A 19812-nucleotide genomic window follows, 5' to 3' on the forward strand; every position below is an offset into this window, starting at 1 on the left:
CCAAATACTGTACTTGAATAACTGCTCTTCAAGGACATGCAGACCATTCCCTTTAGCATACCAGGATATTTCAAAAAACCAAAGAATATGATATGTTGATTTTTCTTTGCACTTTCAACAGATTGAGGGAATGTGCTTATTTTTGTACCACATGCCTTGGGGTAGGAGGGACATGTCTTCATACTACCATGAAAAAACAAGAGAGAAGGACACAGGAACTAAATCTCTCAAGTTTTCAATCATCTCTCAACTAAACCACATATATAACCACTGGCCTAACTGTGATTTCATTCATTGTGTGGGCCTAGAAATGCTCAGCTTTGGCTCATTGTTCTTTCACCCATGCTGCTCACAAAGCCACACTGTTATATGCTGTAAAAAATCAGCCCAGAATGATTTACACAACTTTGAAGCATGGCAGATAACACTAGAATGACAAATTTTCCTGCTCGCTATTGCAGCTAAGAGACCCAAATCCTGAACTGTTCACAACTTCTAAGGGATCTAGAAAATTTCTCACCTCTGCAGCTTGGAGCAGACTAGATTTTAATAAAGGAAACAACATTAAAATTTTATCCTCTGTGGCTTAGTCAATCACAAAAAAACTGATCAGACCTCAAGAGTCTGGGTTCATGTTCTTTCATTAAGTGTAAATATCAAGCCAGAAATCTAAAGAGAAATATGCAGATATTAGCAAAGGCAAGGAATACCACATTCTTTGAAATGTCAAAGTTCTTACAGATTAATTATGCAACTATGAAAACCAGTAAAACTTTGCTTGAACTAAAGAATAGCTACTTAAATGACAGAAATAACAAAGTAGTAGGCAGAAGTGGTTACAGATTATTTTTCTGCATCACAAAAGCTTTGGTAATAAAGGAATTTAAAATCATCTGTTCTTCTCCTATGGAAAGATTACTGGTTCTCTATGAAATGAGGAAATTCACTGAGTGGGGGAACCTAAACCCTGATCTGAACTCAGATCAGTGAAACTTTCCTGGTCTAAACATCTGTGAAAGTTGGGTTAGTATTAGGCAAACACAGAAATCCATTCAGTTTCATTAATAGACCGTGTTGCATCATTACAGAGATTCCTTCCGGGTTTTTATTTTTGTTTGCTTGCTTTGTTTGGAGACCTGTTTGCATACTTGTTTACTTGGTGATAAAGGGAAAGTCATTTCCATTCATTGCTAGGACAGGCGTTAGTAAATGAGAGTACCTGGAACAAGAAAGTAAGAGCTACTGCTTCAGAAATAGGGATTAACTCAGGTTGATCTCATGTCTCCTTGCAGTTAACCTACTTTTGGCATAAATTCAGATGTACAACTGCTGACTGTTTACAGTGTCACACAGCCCCAGGGTGTGGAGTGTGGAATATTCCACATTCTGACACAGAATATACCCAGAGCATGTTCTACTTGGGACCTGAATCAGATCTCACTTTCAGAAGCTCTGTATTCATTGCTTTCCATTTGGATTAGTACAAAGGAATACAATGCACATGCCCAGATCACAAGGCGTTGTACTTTCCCAGTTCTATTAGATCAGTTTCTACCAGCTGACTCAAAGGGAAGTTAACATTTGATAGTTAGATTTTTAGGTTAATATGAGATAGGCACGTTGGACAAAAAGGTTTGAACTATTGGTCAGCACCGGAAATATGATCAGAGATACTGAATCTGAGGGCCTTAGAGGGGAAAGTCATGGCAGACGATTCTGGTCCAAGGGAAAATTCCAAGCTCAGGAGAAGGCCTTGGAAATTAGGTGAGAGAGGTGGATGAGTAATGTGGAAAGGTTGAAGAGAAAAGTGCATTGCTAGGAAAACAAAAATGAAAGGCAAGAGACAAACAGAAGCAAAATGCATGCTGTCTTTGAGGAGAGCGTCTATCTCTACATGTATTTTTTAAGCATCAGACATACAGGTTTTTCACTTCCAGAAGGAGTATACAAACAGTAAAACGTTAAAATACAAAGCAGACTGGAAACCAGTGCAAGTATTTAAGGATGTGGGATTACATCACTGAAGCAGCAAGTAAGGTGGATGATTTCATCTCTGTCATAGATTTCAGGGGATTCTGGTAAGCATCGAACAAGTCAGAAAGAGGATAGTTTATAGTTTTCCAGACATTGAAAGCACACAGCTTTGGTTGAAAAGGGACAAATTCTGCATTCTATCACACTGATTTACACCTGGAGCAACTCAGCTGAAGTCAGTTGTGTTAATGGAAATTAAACTAGGGATATGAGACCAAAATTTAGCTCAAAAACTGTGCAACTAGCATTTAATGGACAGCTGACTTTCTGGAAATTTGGTCTCCAGCAATGAAAACACCTAAGGGCAACTACTTAACGAGAATTTGTTACAGAGAACAGTAACTCCGTGAAGATGATAGATCCCCAAACATACTCCAAACCTGTCTGAAACCTAATACTCCAACAGCTCAGTGTCTCTGGGAAGTGTGCTCTGTGCAATGGTGAATGAGGCTGCAATTACATACAGATCCCTAAGCACAATAATTCATTTTCAAAGAAAAGAAAAAAAAAGTATTATGCAAGCCAGCAGTATGTCAGAAAGAACAGCATTGCATACTCAGCAATGGCGTTGGAAGTGACCAACATATTCAACACTTTTCTGTTTTTCTTGCTACTCCTGAAGTTACTCACATGTCAGGAATTTCTGAAAAGGCAACATTTCAGCACTGATTCAGGCAGATGTAGGATCTCCACCAGACAGGCATAAAGCGATGGCAATGATCCACGAAGCAAGACATTTCTCATGTGCAGACTTCACCGGCAGTGCTGCAAAGAACTGTAACAAATGCAGGATGTGCCACCACACAGCATCTAAAATGTGCTTAGGTAGGGTTCATAGTGGTTTCCATTCACACCCGAGCTGACTAACAAAATCTCTTGCCTGAACCTGCAGCAGCAAAGGCCACTGCTAAATCCTGATCCAAGATACAGCTAGTCTGCAGTGACACAATGTCTTGCACCTTGTCATCTGGATTCCTAAAATACCCTGGGGACCCTCATTAGAAAGTTTCAGCCAGGACTGACTACTACTGCCCCAGCAGTAAATGAAGCTGACCAGCATGGCAGACCTGGAGCTCTGCACTGCTTGTCTGTCCATCTTGAGGCAAATGACACCTGCTGCCTCGGTCCCAGCAACCCTCAGATGCTCAGTGATCTCCCTACAGCAACTTTGGCTTCTCCAGAAAACTCAAGCATTGATGGAGATGGGAAATCAAAACTTTTTAAAACAAAAAATAAATAAAATACATTTAAAAAAAAAAACCCAAGACTTAATTTACAGAGCACAAACTCATCTCATGATTAATCAAAGCCAGCGGTTCAAATACATGAGAAACAGCGGATGATACTTTTAATCTAGCAAGAATTGAGAAACAGCGGATGATACTTTTAATCTAGCAAGAATTTGAATATTTCACCAAAGCAAAACACATTTGACATAGTAATGACACGTGAACATAAATACAAATTTTGTGTGCATTTGTCCTGTGTGACCAGCCACTATCTTAACCAGGTACCAGTTCAAAAACCTCAGGCATCCAAATGCTCCCCGTGGTGAAAAGCACTATGCAGGTATACAGTGAGAAAAGATCGTGTCACTACATAGTTGAAGATCGTGGCATCAGTAATCAGGCAGCTATGCCATAAATCGTAACACTCTGATATGTCCCAGTCCCAATTTATTCCCTGAACATTTACTTGGACTTTTTTTCTCTCAAAAGTATTTGTGGAGATGCTTAGTTCCCAGCTAGTCAGCACTGAAATGGTATAATTTAGTTAAGTTATTCCTTCCACATCAACTGCTGAAAGAAAGGCGCATGCAATAAAGTTAGCTCTTAGCCATGACTACACTTACAGTAACAAAACATCCAGTTCTTTGTTCACAGCTGACAACCTGTCAGTTGTGGGTGTGGAGGGGGGAAATAGAAGTTGTAAAAACCATCCCTCTGGAGCAGATATCGTCCGGATACCAACACAGCCACACAGGGAGAATATCTACGGTATCCTGGGTGCAGTGGAGCAGTTCTGCCCGCTCCCTGCCCTGCCCCTCTGCCTGCTGAGAGGTGCTACAGCAGACTTCCTCTGTGCTCTCTGGTCTGACAATTTGTCCCTGCCATTAACATATGACAGTATGCCAGAAAAGTATCTCTCACGTTCATGTAGCTACACAAGTCTACAAAAGATTCCCATCAAGTTTGGACCGGTTATAACATGTTAGTTATACCTCTTATGCTAAAACGCTTCACCACATCACTAGGCCAACGTCACTGCTTTCAATGTGGCTTTCCCAGTTGACTTAACTTTGCCTTCATAGACAGTTGTTATTTAAATATTACATATCTGGCAAGACAATAATCCACAGGTTTTGACAGTAATCACAAAGACCATCACTGGGAAAGATAAGTTTACTACCTCCTTATTTTCCTGTTTGAGGATTTGATATTTGGGGGGGAAAAAAAAAAAAAAATTCCCTAATTCTGTTGTACATTCTGAACGTACCACTTTCAGTGGTACCTTTGCAATGAATTTACTGCCAAACACAGAGAAAAGGCTCCCCAGTGAGCACTGGGCAATAAGAACAAACCTACTTCAGTATTTGGTATCTCCTCATCACCTATGCTGAATTAATTACACAGACAAAAACAGCAGAGAGATTGTCTTATTTCATGCTCTACTTAACAACTCTTCTAGCAGCCACATTTTCTGAAATCTAACCAAAATGCTGAGCTCTTCCAAACATCTGAGTGTATTTGCTTTAAATGGCAGCTGTGGTGCTATGCAAATGTAGCTCTATATGTAATTAATGTATATTGTGATAAAGCTGCCATTATTAGTAAAGTTCTAAATAGAATCAGAAATCCATTTTGTTAGTGTACTGTGATTTTCTATATATGACCAGATATTGCATGTATATTCTTAGCTGAAACAATGAATAGCATTAAATAAACGGTACAGGAAGTTTTGCTTTAGTCTACATCCTTTTCTTTGCTTGTTATATCCTTTCTTTTAATCTGTTTCCCAAACTTTGGGTTTTTCCTTAGTTCTAGAATAATCAGCTTTGGCACAGTGAAAACATGATCTCCTTCCATAACTGTTTCGTACTTAGAAAACAAAATGAAGGTCGTATTTGCTGCAGGACTGAACCTCAGTGACCCTTTTTATCACTCGTATTGCCCATTTTCTATTACAAGGGCTTCCTGTTATCCCAAAGAATATTACAGCAACAGAGACATTTCCCCTGCGTGTATTGCTTTCAATGCACCCAGATTAATACTGAAGGCAAACATTCCTCCTGCTGCGCTGAAGGGACAGGCCAAGGCAGGCACAGGATGCCTCTACTGTTCGTCGTACTGCATGCAAATCCAGTCTCCTCCTGAAAATGGCAGAGCAGATGGAAGTCCTCAGACTGGCCCACTCCACTTCTGAGGATTTTCCTCTTCCTTTTTTCTGGGTTTTCCTGTTTTACCATTTCTTTCTTTCACTTTATATTCTCCCTCTATTTTTTACCCTAGAACAACCTGCCTTTCCTCCCACGAACATCCTTCCGTTAGATACCTGTCATATAAACCCTTAACTACTAATGTTACCCCTAGTTCTGCAATAAGGAGAATCTCTCTAAAGTCCAGAGAAATGCATTCATGTAGCCTCGCACAAAATGTCACCCTGCTCTGTATCCGTTTTCCATCAAAAAATGTCCTGGTTGTACTAGTAAGAAAACTCAGATTTCAAACCAACCATCCACCATTATTGTACCAGATTTGTTTAAATGCCACTTGTAAACACCACTGATTAATCGATAATAGGCATCCTTGCCTTGTTCTGGTTTCAGGTAGAAATACGGTAAACTTTATGCTGAGTGAAGGAAAGAGTTGAGAAAACCTGAGACAACAGTGAAAATAAAATAAACAGACAATGTTTTCTTTTTGTATCAGAATGTGTGTATTTGTTGTGACATACTGCATCAGAGATCATTTTACAATTAGAGATTTCCATTTAAATCAAGAAGCGCTTGTTAAATAAAAAGGTAGAACTACAGACATCTAAATGAACTCCCACATATATTGAGCTCTACTCCTGCGTCTCATCTTAATCATGGTGAAAAGTGTAAGCTCACTTAATTAACATAGCTAGCTTGAAATAACTTTTGTTTCACATTGACTGTCTTTGGCCTTATTTATTCTGTAGTTCCTTTTATCAAAGCTATGCAGCATACTAGCAGTCAAGTCTGTTACCCAGAGAACATAACAACTTGATTATTCATTTACAAGCTTATTCTAAAATAGATCATTCTAATGGATAAAATCTAAATATGCATCAGACGTGTTAACACATGCATTCATCAGTTTGGCTCCTATGGACAGCAGCAGACTTCATTTGTCCATGGCTAAACAGCGCACCTAAGCATTGCCAGACCATTTGTTTCTCCAGCTGTTGAGTGCGCCCATGCTTACCAAACTCAGTCCTGAAAAACAAGTGCTGTTACTAATTGTTACGGTACCAATGCAGACCTGAAATCCCAGGCTCCTTCTCACAGGCCATCGCACACCCAGTGCACCTTTCCAGCCTTCATCATGGCTCCCAGAGCAGAAAATCACAGAAAACTGAAAGAATACTTATTGAAAAGCAAAACAGAAAAGCTAAAGCTTCAGCAATCTGTCTACCTTTCCATATAAACCTCTGTTTTAAGTAAAATGTACTTAAGGTAGCAGGCCTCAGCTTCACATAGTGTATCCCTGACTGCATCGCCCTATCCCCAAATCACCCACAGCCTCCAGACAGCCACAAATTCCAACAGACTGGGTGAAGAAAACTGTTCTACAGCTCTTGGAAGAGTGAACCATATTTTTGTCACTCTACTGGAATAAGAAATCTATTTTCCACAGGCAACAAAATGGAAACTTTTGGAGGACAGGCTATTCCCAACTCATGGAGCTGCCTAAAGGAATGGGGAGGTAACAAGAAGGCAGGAGTACACTGAGCCTGACAGCCACTGTCTGTGTGTTTGCTCCCCAAAGCCTTGTCTGTTTGTTTCACAGGGTGACATTTTTGGAAGGCAGTACATTTGCTACTGAAATATTTGAGTCCCAGTGAGAAGGGTTTCCAATGAATGGCAGATAGCATAGCATATACGTGTCACAATGGTATGGTTACTGCCTTCTCATTGAAAATGTAGGTCTCATACTGTCTTTGGATGAAGATACACATGTCCTTGTTTAAATCTGTTGTTGCAACATTATAGTCACTATATTCTGGCATCATACAATGCATATTTAAATTTGTAGTGGGCTTCCTCTGAATAAATAGGAACTTTTACTAAAGAACAACTATTACGCATCCTTTGGATCGGAGAGTCCTGAATTTGCTTTTTTTTTACAGCACCTCACATACTGGATTTCCAATATGCTTGGCCTCTGTGCTGGTGTTAAACTATGCTTATCCACCTCAAGACTTCTTCCTTTGGCTTGGGAACTATGTATTTTCCTACAAAGCTCCCCTGGAAAGTTATAAAGTGAGAGCATTCAGTCAAATGCCAACAAATCCTTGCACACTTTTTAGATTTGAGAGACTGGCTGTTGGAGGAATTCATTATCATTCAGGACTTTGCCCAGCAGTCCCCTTGTAGTGCCTGGCACGTACAGTAATCTCCACATCCTTTGGTGTGCCCTTGCACCCAATGAGCCTTCAAGAGGATTCACATTTAGTCCCTCTCTACCCCTTTCTCAGTCCTGTTTCTTGGGGGTTGAGGAGGGGAGAGGACCTGACACACCTGTGACTTTCTGGCTTTTTAACAAATCATCCTTGAATAAGCCAGCAATCAGAGGGAACATACAGATGAGACTGAGGCTAATGGAGAACACCCAGCTGGCCCTTTACTTAAAACTCCCTGAAATACGTGCTGTAGTTGAAATTGCTGATGAACTGTCGTCGGCAAGGGCTTCCTCTCCACCCCCTTCCTTCTTCCTAGGCAGCCTGCGTGGAAGCTCTCGACCCAAGTAGGAACCACAGCCGCTGCTGCAAGATCAAGCAAGCAATACACAACTGTGCAGAAAGCAGTTCCACTGCACAAGTTTATATTTTACATCACATCAGGAGAAAAAAAAAGAAAGAAAAAAGGAAAAGGAGAGGACTGCGGTTAGGGCCATTAATGTTTCGTGAAACCTCTCACATCGTCCCTACAACTGACAGGATAAAAAAGATACAGTCATTAAAATTCAGATAACAGGATACTGCCTTGGTGTTCTCTATATTAAAATTCTGAGCTAAACTATTGCTTTGCAGAAATTTGTGGCTCTCCATGTTCTCTTACATCGGTGTCTCAGGAAAGACCTAATACTCCAGTTACTCCAGGATCAGTAACAACTGCCTATATGGCTTATATAGTGCAGTTTGTTGCCTTACGGGGAAAGGTTTTGTACATTACAGTGCCACAAGTGCACATCACTTAAAAGGTTACTGTAGAGTAAGGTATACATGTACATTTCAAGGTCATTTTTTCCCTTTTGTTAACAATAAATGTAGTAAACACCAAAGTTGGAGAAAAAGACTGAAGTGCTCATAGGTAAACTTTTCCTCTACCCTTGCAAGTTCTAGAAGCTATTTTGCAAAGGAGGAGCTTAAGAACTGGAATCGGGACCCGCATTTCTACTATGTTATTTTGCATAGAGTAGCGTTACCAAGGTGATAAAGAGGCAATGTAAATAAAAATCAGAATTTCTGAAAAGAACTTGAAGGTTTTGAAGCTTTAATTCAATCTAGCTTTTATGAAATGATAAAGGTTTGTTTTGGGTTTGTTTTTACACTATTCCCTTAGGAAGCGTAGGAAAATAAGTAAATGCTTTTTCACCATATTAAGAAAGCTTTATATAGTGTTCATATTTAGAAGTGAAAAAGATCATGAACCAAGAAAGGGTTTTACAAAACTGTATCTGGTGAAAATATTTTTCAAATATTTTTGAAAGCAAAACAACATTAAGTTTTCTCATCCCTACTTTTTGGAGATTTTAGTTTTGTAACCTTTTCCTGCCTTAAACATAGGGGTTCGGCAGAATACTGTAAAACAGAAGAATGACACATTATCTATTTATGTTTAACTGGAGCCCATTATTTATCCCACAGACATATAGCTTGGGCTGATTCATTAACATCACACTAATCATCACACAACCCAGGCTCGGCACACCTGGCAGAGATGGCTTTTCTAGTCAAGTAAGAGCACTAATGAAGGAAAATTTGTTCCATGAAGAATCAAGTGCATTTTACAAAAAGGTATAGAAGGAAATAAAAGGGGAAAAAAGCAGATTTTTCAGCAGTTTGTCTTCCTTTATAAAAAGTATGATTATTTGTTAGACTTTGCAGTCTGCTTTATTTTAGATATGGGATAGGTATAATCTTTCTTGGCATCAATGGAAATCCTGAACAGATGCAAAAAGGAAAAAGATATTAAGTTAGGTTCCTTGTGCAACTCTTTGACTGTATTTTTCAACACTGAAGAAGTGCATTTGCAACCTTTTATGGTCACTGGCTCTAAGAAAAAGCATAGGGAACTACATGTGCATCTTTAAGTTTTCTACATTTCTTAGTATTTTCCCCCCTCATATACTGGTAGCTCAAACGATATAGCATGTTTGTATAGCATGCAACAAATCATATAAATAATGTCTAAAATAACAACAAAAGCAAACAAACAATTTGTGTGACTTGTTGTTTTCTGATGATGAACATGGCACATGTCACTTGTTCACAAAACTTATGAAAATAAATGACAACCCCCTGCTGCATTAAGTTCAAGTAAGAGTGCTTAGAAAGATCTCTCTACTCAAGCTATTTACCATTGTCAGAAAACACTATGTAGTCTTCCCTCCAGCACTGATCTGGGACCCAGTCTTCATTTAAGTGAACAGGAAACTATTTTGGTCTTGCTGCCTACGCAGAGACTGCCTGTTAGAAATTTATTCCCTTCTTTTAAGTATGGTGCGATCTAGCATTAGGACCATCCTAAAAAAGCTGGAATTATAAATAGGGCCTCAGGTTTATGAAAGCCGGTATACTACTGTGCAAACACGTTATGTCTGATTTAAGGTTCAGTGCAAACTGCAGCGTTTTCTCTATACACCTTCCCCTCCCTTTAACTATTTAGCCCAGCTCTGAGTAGCAATCAAGGAAATTTATATTCTGTGAAATTCATTTTTCCCTGAAAAGTGTACTTGAAAACATTTTCAAGTGTGTCTCTGAATATATGAGAGTCATTCCTTACAGGAAAAAAACAATGGTTTCCCCTTATACTATGGATGTTATGTAGTTTATGATATTAAAAAAAGAGCTATAGTTAAAGTTTGATAGGGCATTAAATTTTTGAATTATCAAGAATGAAAAGCCTATTATTATTAAAATACAAAGATATTGCTTTTTTAAGAAGTATGGCATAAGTAAACATTGAAAATAAACTTTAATTTTTTTTCTACAGTAACCTGACATTTCTAGATAACTGTCCTTGCTTTATAGCCAGGCTTATACACCAATGTGCACTTGTGGAAGGTCAGCATCAGCTTTAAAAAAAAACCTTGTGAGATTATCAGAGTTTTCCCCTGTCTTTGGAAGATACCTGTGTTAAGTGGGTGACAATGGTAGTACTTATTTATGAGCTTCTGTAGGATGTGTAAATAGACACACACAAACAAAAACCACACACACTCTCTTCCACATTTTATCTCTCTCTCAAGATCACACTGGTCTTCTGGATTTTTCTTCAAATCTCAGCTCACCCTCTATTTTTGCCAATGCAAATTTCCAAGGATAAATAACAGCGCTTACTGTTGTGAACCTATAAAGATCAGAAACTAAAAACTGTTAGGTTTGAAGATTCCAGCAACTTGCAAAATGACCTATATCAAAATGACAAATCTAAGTCCACACATAGGGAGCAAAGAGAGTTTGAATTATCATTATTCCCCTTGAAGTTCTACAGAAATAATAGATTTTTTTCTGGCAAAAACCAAATTAAGTTTGGAATAAAAAAAAAATCCCAGTTTTGTTGCTTTTTCCCATTTAAAAAAATAGAGTATTTGAAAGAAAAACAGATCCTTGTATTGCTCTTCCTCCCCACTTTTTTCTTTTTGGTCCTCCTCCATAAACATGAGAGAGGAAGCCTGAGCCATGAAGGAAAAGCTTGGTCCTGCAGTGGAACTGGCAGAGGTCTGGAGGCATCACAGGGCTCCACACCTGCCCCTTGGGCACCACGACAACATTGGTACTTTCAGCAGGACTCGCAAGAACTCGTGACATACTAACAACCAGCAAGAGGCTGAGACAACTGTTATTCACAAAAGCAGTTTTTTTCAGTGAATAGATGCTAATAAATCAATATGTACTATTCTCTCTTTTTTTATGTTTGACAGATGTGAGAGTCTTTACTAACATATATCCTGAAAAAATGATACAACTTTTAGGACACCAAAAATTTTGAACTATCTGTACACATCCAGCTGATACTGAAGTAATGCTTGACTAATAATAATAAAGACATTTCTCCTCGATTGTAGGCTATGGATCCCTGGCAGGACTCGTTATGTTCTGTGTTTTAGAAACAAGCGCTACTTAGTAAATATGTTATTTGGATCTCAGCCTGCCCAGGAGGCCCATCCACCAACAGAGAAGAGGAAGATGACTGCATGGTCTCCGTCCCAGGTGTCTCTGCTTTATAGCCATCTTCTCCTGTCCAAACTCCATGGGCAGTGCTGCTGCTCAGGCCAAGGTCTGAGACAAGGTCTGACCAAACTCCAAAGTGGCAACAAAATGAAGAACATATTTTAACCTTATGTATCACTCTGTCTCTTTCTTTCAGTTCCGTTTCTATTTATTCTTCCTTTTTATTAATTTAAGGGTTTCATTACGTGGCAGCAGAAAATCTCTTAAAAGCCCAAACACCCCTGTCTCTTATTGTGGAATGCAAACAAAGCAATGATATCCACTGTGCAGACTCAGGAATAGGACCGGCCACTTTACCGAGTTACACTATTCTCTTTGTTTTCCTATGACCTTCTTAGTGTCTCAGGATTTGACATTGCTTAGGAAATCCAAGGTGCCTCTCTTTTACTGCAGTCTGCCTGTCAGTACTGATGCAGGCAAGAAAAAGAACGAAAGGTCCAGTCCTTGTGAACAGCCATGGAACCTGTTGCTACCAGGGGAAGCAGCATTAAGGAAAGGAAATTGAAGCTGAACAGGAAGGGAGGGAAACGCAAACTTGCCCAGTTCAGTCCACGAAATAAGTTCCCAGTGGAAGACTTGAGACTATGCAAATTATATTTAAAAAGGTCAGAAAAATTCTTCCTGGTTCACATTTTTTCAAATTAAAATGTCACAAGAGACCATCATGGATGTCTTATGGGAAAGAGGCTAGGATTAGCACAATAATGCATATACTAAATAGGGATTTTCTGACTTCCCTCATTCTATAACAGTGCTGTAGGAGAGACACAGCTCTGTTAAAAGCATTCCCACCATATCCATCCGTATTGCCATGACTGATTCATGGCAAAGAAAAAACAAACTAAATATCCGTATAATTGATTCCCACTTTTCTATCTGTCTAAAAGAAGGTTACAAAATTGCTTGATTACAACAGGTACCAAGGAACATACATGACGCTCCTGAAAGTGGCTGTTTGTAAGAGACATATAAAACACTATTACAGAACAGAGACATAGCCTCATATGCTCTGAAAATACAACATTTTGCATGTTGGCTCACTTCTGCAAAGCTTGGTGGTAAAGATCTTAAACTTTTTTTTTTTTTTTTCCTATGTCAATTCTTGCCTGTTCAGTAATATGTACAAAACCCTCAGCTTTGGTAAAATAACATTTCCTGAGCCCTGCCACTGGGCTTTGGCGGGAAGCAGAATTAAAAAAACACACTCTGAAGGTTTCTTCACTCCTGCCAGGACTGCTCTGCTCAATGGAAGCAGCCTGTGGATCTGTCCTGACTTGTAACAAAGTACATTGATGTCCTTCCTATCTGCATGCTTTCCTGCAAGGTTAGTTTCACCAAGGACCATGTCCACGGATGTGTCAGTGTATTTGTGGAACAGACATATCTCATGCCGAGCCACAGTTCTCACTGGGCTGCAGCCGTTGACACTGGGAAGTAAAGGAAACGCAAAGGACTCCTACCTCTAGCACTGGTATAACTAATCCTTTTTCTCATATTCCTTTGAAGTCAAAAGGACTGCAAGTGGTGACAATTAAATGCCATTCTGTCTGTTTATAGTATCTTTTCCTTCCAAACAAGATGGAAGAAAACATAAATGTGGATAGGCAGGAATTGACAGACTGTGTTTGAAAACAGGATGCCTAAGTCTCCTAAGTCTTTAAGTCCCCAACTCTCTTCCCTGCTGCTTTCAGATATTGTCTATGGCTTGCTTTTCCAGTGATGTGACCTTAGCAGCTTTGCTCCCTTGGGCCAGCCTACTCGCTGTGCCATCACACACAGCCCACTGGTCCACAGGAGTGAGTCAGGCAGCTGAGTACAACTCTCAATTTAGCTAAAAGTATCACTTGATCTCCCAGTACCTCGGATATGTAGCAGTGTGTTTACTTCAGAGACCCCCTAATCAACTCTCTCCAGTAACCCAGCAGTCTGAAAGAGATTTATCTTCCTGTCTCAGGTCCCTGTCAGGCAAGTCTAAAGTGCAGCCTGTCCATCTGTGACTCTCAATATTAGCTCATTCAGACAACCACTTGTTTGGAAAAGTACATCAAGACACTAGACAGGGGAAAAAAAAAATCTATCTTAAAGCAAACAAAATAACTAACCAACGCATAAATACGACTGAGGTCAACAGCGGAGTAAGTGAAAATGCAAGTGTCAGACACCTTTTCCCAAAGAAAACCAGAAGAAAAAAAAAGAGTGTAATCTACTACAGCAAATTAAGAGAGGTCATTTTTCATCTGCATGCGTCTAATATCCTCACCTTCTTTAGTGGGAGGAATGATACAGCATTATCTTTCACAAGGAAAAAAAGAAGTAAGGACCAGCTATTTATTCTTTCTCTAGAGTTTGAACTATCAACACTCTTTCACAGCTAAACATCCATCACAGCTGGTTTTGTACCAGTGAAGCTGCACTTCAAACGAAGCATTAAGGGTAACGCAGTCACCAAAAACAATTACTATTCAGCTGTGCTATCTGCTTGCCTAGAAAGCTATCAGAAACTTTTGATCAAAAGGGTGTTGCACCAAGTCTGTTTGGGGTATGACCAAGCTCCTCTAGTTTGACCAGCCCCTAATTAGCAGTCCTTTTATAGTTATAGGTACTAGTGCTGAGTGGATTAGTCAGATGATGATCTATGTTCATGAAACATAACTGCTAGTCTCTGGGCTACATGAGAAAATTTAATCACCCAGTCCCAGTGCAGTTCTTCTCCAGTCTTTCAATTCTGGATTTATCCCCCTAAAATTGCTTTTCCTGAGAATTTTACAGCTGGCTAATTGACTTTCTGTTCCTTCTCTTGCACTGTGCATGAATAAGGTCTCTTCAGAGTTCTGCTAGCGGCTCTTTCCTTTAATAAAAATATTGTATTGTATTCATAAACTACTTGGATGGAAGGAAGGTTTGCAAAAAACACAGCAGTATTTAGAAGAGGAATAATCATTGAAGAGATACTGAGCATTATATAATCTTTACTAGACCTCTACTTCATGCCAAAATGCCCAAGACATGGCTAAGGAGGACTGGATTCTATCATATGCTGAAATGACAACCTAAGTGTCAAGAAAAATTGACAGAAAAAAATTTATTTGCCTTTCTTCTTTTCTCTCTTTTTTCTCTTTTCTCTTCTCCTCTGTTTCAGTATTTGATTAATTCTGTTACGTGATTCCATAAAAAAACTTTGATTGTCTTTCCTCAATTTATTTGACACATAAATTTGTATTTCTCAAATGTTATGGAAATTTGCATTGATTATTAGAAGAATTTTGATCACGGGTGCATTTGATGTTTTATGGTGACTGATAAAGAGGTAGAGTGAGTGTCCAGGATTCCAGGAAGCACCCTGAGGCTTTCCCACTGTGGGTAACAGCCTTGTTATGAAGTGGACTTTTGGGGTAAGGAAGGGAATGAACCAGTGAAAGCAACCCACGTTGTAGGCTATCTTGTATCTGCATATGAATCCAGCAATGAAAAAATATAAAAATGCAAATGATTCATTGACAATTACACAGTCATCTTTATGTTTCAGAGCCAGAGCTGAAGTGCAGCCCTTCTTTCTGCCTTTCCAAAATGTATTTCATTGAATGTTCATTTCACGTTTCGGAGACCATCTCCGCATCCATAAAAGCTGGGCACCACTACCGTACTCAGCGTCAGACATACTGTGTGTGTGTGTGTGTGTGTGTATCTATCTATGTTATTACATAAAAGAAACATCTTTCGATATAAAGATTTTTAAGGAACTTCCAGCTTCTGGAATATTGTTCTAGATCAGTGCTTGAATTCTTTGACTAAAAATGCACTTTCCTCATGGATTTTTCCTGAGCATTTTTTCCCTTCCACAGATCCCAGAATTACATAAAAGCAGCATTTTGTGTGGCATTTGGGCCTTTTTATGTCTTGGCTTCATTCAAAACAAGAAATTTAAACTGCATGTGATGGAAAGGTGATCAACTGAGGAAATGCTCTGCTGCTTCCACAGAGAAGTTTCTCCTGTCCTGCTCAGACTGCCTTTTAACTCTGAAGGAACAGACGAGCTAGATCTTACTGACCTTTTCTTCTAATATGGACATTCAAGATGAGGTCTGATACTGATTTTAATTTGGGAAAAATTGTACCTCTGGCACCAAGTCCTTAGTTCAGAACATCTGTGCAAAGGCTTATGAGCTCTGCGGGGCGGTCTGAGTTATTTCTAATGACCATTTAAGTGTCTAACTGTTTCCTGTTACAGCTGTTTTCTCTAAAAACCTTACCTGACCATGAGGTTTCCAGGGAACTAGATGGTGACAGATTACTTTTTTCCCACTAGTTTCTTTAAAAAGCAGTGTATTAAACAATGAGTAATAGTTTGCGAAGTCTCTGGAGTCAGGTAACTTGTCTGCTTATACAGATAGGTGGTAGATTTCTTTTTCAAAGAAGATGGTTACCATGAGGCTCAAAAATATTCTCAAAACTCTCTTCAACATCCAGATATAGCAGAGGTCAGTGACAGAGAACAGCCCTGCTTGCTGTTGAATGTGAGAAAGGGCACTTTCTTGGAAACACAATTCTGCTCCTTGTTGTATGTGAGACATCCTATTGACCAGGAGGTGGGTAAATAAAGGGAACAGACTGATTGGGGTATGGGCATGTATGAAGATGTTGTTCCTGCTTTCCTGCGTCCTACTCTCTGTTGCGTCAGGCAGATAAAGAAGAGGGAGCTGTAAATAGCCCAGAGAATATGGAAATGAGTTTGTGCCAGCAAAAAGCATCCAGGAACATATTGACTTTAAAAAGACAGAGCCCCCTCTGCCCCACCGCTTTCCCCCGCAAAATCAGAAAAATATTATGTCTTTGACTCATGTGCTGCTATTTTAGTAATTAATGTATCTACCACATCAACACATTTCAAGCTTGAGTACATATAGTACATCTATTGTTCTTAGAAACACTCTCAAATAGACAGTACAACTACTTATCTTTCCTATATCATATTCACAATAAATGTTTTTCCCCTTATACAACAATTACTTGTACTGTATCCGCATTATGTATGCACCTGAAGAAAAATGATATGATTACTGTTTAGCTGGTTTTAGCATGAGTAGCCTGGAGGATTGTATTTTATGATACATTTCTAATCACTGTATCATGGTAAAATGACATGGAACAAGTCTGGAGTTGGGGCTAATCATCTAACTATGGACAGGGTTTGGCAGGGATGCTCCTGATGCTGAATTACTGGTTTGGAAGTCAGCATTGATTTCCTGGTCCCTTGCTTGCTGCAGGGAGAAGAAAAACCAGCACTGAGCTATTTTAGGCTACTAAAAGAGCAAGAGGCTCAGGAGGTGGAAAAACGCCAAAATGGTCTGTTAAAAATGAATGTGCTACTTGTCAAATTGGCATTAGTCAACTTTTTTTGAGCTCTTGTTGTTCCCTCTTGTCAGCAGTCTGAAATGGGTGCACAGAATTGCCTAGCCACTGCAGTGCCCCTGAACCTTGAATCTCTCCCTTTCCAGCTCTCTCCAGCTCCTCCGTTTGGGCACATTTACATCACATCTTTGCTACCTCTCTTGCTGTGAGACCCTTTGTGCCAGATGCAGGTGTTTAGGGTGGGATCTTCTATCATATGTATGTGGTGTGGATCCTGGAGTGCACCATACTGCAATCAGTACAAGAGCTTCACTAGAAGAAATAGTCACACAGAATCACAGAATCGTTTAGGTTGGAAAAGACCTTTAAGATCATCAAGTCCAACCATAAACCTAACACTGCCAAGACCACCACTACACCATGTTCCTAAGCACCTCATCCAAACGTCCTTTAAATACCTCCAGGGATGGCGACTCAACCACTTCCCTGGGCAGCCTGTTCCAATGCTTGATAACCCTTTCAGTGAAGAAAAATTTCCTAATATCCAGTCTAAACCTCCCCGGCGCAACTTGAGGCCATTTCCTCTTGTCCTATCACTTGTTACCTGGGAGAAGAGACTGACACCCACCTCTCTACAACCTCCTTAGCTAAAGCCCCGTACCTGACCCACTCACACCTTGGCATGCAAACCAGCACGTCCCCCATGACTCCACAAACTTCCTCTGTCCTCACACACCCCTCACTGTGGCAAACCTTCACCCTTACCCTTTGACTGCAGAAGTGGTCCCCATCACGTGAGGGCAATAAAGATTGGGAACCACTGGTTAGAGTTATTCCTTTAACACGGCACGCTGGAAGATAACCACTGTGTTTTAGTGCTTGGCGTAGAGCAGCAGTGAAAAACACAACCATGCTGGTAATGCTGAAAGCAAGCATAAGTTGCATTTTAGATCTCCATGGTGGACTCAGCCTTTGCTATTCAGAAAAAGCTCTAAGCCAAGGAGTCTGACTGAGGGCTGTCTCATTCACTGTCAGTATTAACACAGCAGCGTGGAGCAACCAGAGCTTCTGCCTGATGCTGTAACAATGGGCTCCAGCTGACTCTCACTCTGAAAGACAAACCTTCCCCAAGTCTTTGTCCTCCTGATACATCATTTGCACTGTCATCATCTGGTGCTAAGTCAACTACTCTGGCTGTGCCATATTCTGGCACTCAGCCACCATAATCCACTGCATTTGTTGTGCGGGAAGGCCTCAAATTGAGTCATCAAATACTAAGTCTGGGCCTTTCAGTACCATCTGAGAGGACTGTTTTACTCCAGGCCTCAGTTCTGATGTAGTCAATTTCCAGGGACTCAGGCTAGCCTCATAAAATTTCTCTTCAGCCTAGATTTTTCTCTTCAGTCTTAACAAGCCACTAGTGGTCCTGTTCTTTGTTCTTCCTTTTGTAGACTTTATTTTAAAGCCATACTACATAAATGCTTCATTTTTACATAATGAGCAATGCTCCAGAAACTACTGTAATACAGCATCCTCGAGCTGGAAACAGAAAATGTTCTTTAGCTACTCTGTCAGAAAGAAGTTTATCTCCTGACTGCCACTCTCCTTCCTAGTACCTGTTGCATGCAGATACACTGCAGCTTAAAGCCTTCTGCAGTAAATCTGAATGAATAGTAAAACTAGCCTATCTCTGAGGACAGCTAGCTCTGCTGCGTTTTACACTATGCCACATCATATGTGTAGATTTGCTCCACTGAGTGAGTATTAAAAGATGTCTTCGGCATTTCTGGAAGTTTTTGGCTTTGGTAGGACAATTCCACTCTTTCCTTTAGGGTTTCTTCTTCGTTTGTGTTATTCCTGCCACTGCACTTCACTGTGAAAACATTCAAAACCAAAAATTTTGTTTAAACTGGTTCCCAGGTGCTGGAACTTGATTGTCCTTACTGTCAAAGCATTGCACTGATTTCTGATGAGGGCCAAATTGTGGCAATCTCCCAAAACAATTCCCATGCACAATTTATGAAGTAATATGCGCTGGAAACCATTCCCTGTGGCAGTACGCATGCACCCGCCACAGTTTGGAGGCTGAGTTTAATCGGGAGGACTGGTCATTCCGAGCAGCTGGGCTCGGAGCCAGAGGGTGCTTCTGTGCATGTGTAATTTACTAATACAGATGTGGCCAAAGAGCGCTTCATTCAGTGCCTTCCACTCACCTGTTTATCTCGGTGCAACACTTCTGTCGTATGCAACAGCCTGTTCCAAATGACACTCTTCTACACACATAGCCAGCATAAATCTGTCCACGTGAGAATTACACTAAGTTTCTATCAATTTCATTGACTGTGGGACTAGGTATACAGCCTCTCTGTTGACCCTACTATCTGGCACTCAGCAAGACAAGCAATCAGCACTAAGGGTTTTGGTGTGGTTATCTGTGTGTAATACCAGGTTCTGACTTGCACCAACATTAAGAACTGCAGGCAAAAATTGTTCACAGTCTTGTTTTCCTCTCCCTTCACACTGGGTAAACACAATCAGGATGTGAAAGAGGAGTGAGCAGTGTTTCCTTCTGCACCCTATTTCAGTGTAGGTACCACATAGCCACCAGGACAGGCTTGAGTCCCTAATCCCTTCAGCCTCTCCTGTAGCCTTTAGTATCCTGCTTGCTTAGCTTGATGCTGATGGCACTCATGGTGCACAGCTGCAACAAGAGGAAGAGAACTAAGC

The sequence above is a fragment of the Mycteria americana genome, chromosome 6 (genome assembly GCF_035582795.1).
Source record: "Mycteria americana isolate JAX WOST 10 ecotype Jacksonville Zoo and Gardens chromosome 6, USCA_MyAme_1.0, whole genome shotgun sequence".
NCBI classification, from domain to species: domain Eukaryota; kingdom Metazoa; phylum Chordata; class Aves; order Ciconiiformes; family Ciconiidae; genus Mycteria; species Mycteria americana.